Source organism: Tupaia chinensis, unplaced genomic scaffold (assembly GCF_000334495.1).
Source record: "Tupaia chinensis unplaced genomic scaffold, TupChi_1.0 Scaffold000286_1, whole genome shotgun sequence".
Classification (NCBI taxonomy): Eukaryota; Metazoa; Chordata; class Mammalia; order Scandentia; family Tupaiidae; genus Tupaia; species Tupaia belangeri.
The window spans coordinates 763,071-764,742 of NW_006159770.1; the positions used below are offsets into that span (position 1 = coordinate 763,071).

At 49.2% G+C, this 1,672-nt stretch overlaps 1 long non-coding RNA gene across 1 annotated transcript in view; it reads right to left on the bottom strand.

Annotated features, from left to right (window-relative positions):
• Window positions 1-1,672, bottom strand: part of LOC102473126 (uncharacterized) — a 15,671-nt gene that overhangs the window by 7,055 nt on the left and 6,944 nt on the right. The window lies entirely within an intron of this gene.

Here is a 1,672-nt window from a genome sequence, read left to right on the forward strand (position 1 = left end):
GACACTGTCGTCTCCGTGCTGTAACACTACGCTGCTTGACCCGGCTCTCACTCCTTCACTCAGGAAACCCGTTCGGCTGTCCCCCCGGGTCGGGACAGAGGAGAAGGGATTGCTGTGTGGCCATCCAACCAGGGGGTGATTTCTCACTTTCCCTCTGTCTCTCTCTGCCTGGCAAAGGAACACGCTGTAAGGCAAAAACCTCTCAAAAAAAAAAAAAATTCAGTTTCTTGGGGTGGGCAGGTGGCATGGTGGTTAAGGGCACTGGACTTCCCCACGTGCCCAACTGTGGTTCGATTCTTGGGCCTGGTGGCTTCATTTCTCACTTTCTCTCTCTTGCTCTCTCTCACTCTGTCCCTATCTGGTCAAATTACAATAAATAAATAAAATAGAGTTAAATAAAATATTTTTTAAAAGGTGATGAAAATACCACTAATAATGCAACAATTATATCTAGTGTGTAGTGAGTGCTCATTCTGAAATACTGATTTCTGTAAGCCTTTGGTTCCCTACACAGGAAAGGTCCTGTGTCGACCTCCGTTTTCTTCAAGACAAGCCACTTGTGATTCCTGCTTCCCTCCAGCCCCTCAGCTTCTCTCTGGTTCCAGAGAAGTCCTTTCAACACTCTCATGTCAGTGTCCCCACACAGCCCAGCCCTCCCATGATGCCCTCATGCCTGTGGCACCAAGCCATGGTCCTCAGTGTGGGGCGGGGGACATCTCTGGCCGGCATGCCTCGCTGGGCCGTGTGTGCAGGTGCTCTGAAAGATAAGGGTTCTTCTGGCACTTTCCATCTTGGCTTTTACACCCACAGTCCACTGTGCTTGCAGTTTTGTTCGTTCTTCCCCAGCCTCAGTTCTTTCTGGAATTAATTTTATTATTACTGGGACCAGCAATTGGTGTAATGGCTATGTCACTGGACTCCCACGCAGTGGACCATGGTTCGAGTCCCAGACCTGGTGGCTTAAATTCACACCGGGTGCATGTGCATGCGTGCCCAAGATCCCAAGAGGAGAATGGAGGAGAAGGGATTTCAGTGTGGCCATCCCCCCGGGGGGGAATTACTCTCTGGGTCTTTCTGGCAAGCGTGCGCACCCTGTAGCAAAAACCTCTCCAAAAAAAATTAATTTTAGGGGCCAGCAGGTGGCGTGGTAGTTAAGGGTGCTGGACTCCCACATGGTCAACTGCAGTTCAAGTCCCGGACCTGGCGGCTTGCTCTCTCTCTCACCTCTCTGGTCAAATTGAAATAAACAAGTGAATGAATAAAGTTAAATAAAATAACTTTTAAAAATTAATTTTATCATTATTATTATTTTCCAATTTGACCAGAGAAAGGCAAGGAAAATGAGAAAGCAAGCTGCTAGGTCCAACTGGAACTCATGGTCAGCCATGTGGGAGTCTACCACCTCAACCGCCATGCCATCTGCTGGCTCTAACCTTGCCAACTTCAAAAAGTTGGTATCTGGGGCCAGCGGTGGTGTGTGGTTAAGGCACTGGACTCCTTCCACATGACCAACCACGGTTTGAGTCCCAGACCTTGCGGCTTACTTTCTCTTTTTCTCTCTCTCTGCCTCTCTGGTTAAAACAAGTAAATAAATGGATAAAATTTGTCCGGACCCCGGGGGGACAGCCGAACAGGTTTCGTGAGTGGAGTGAGAGCCGGGACCGGCGGCCAC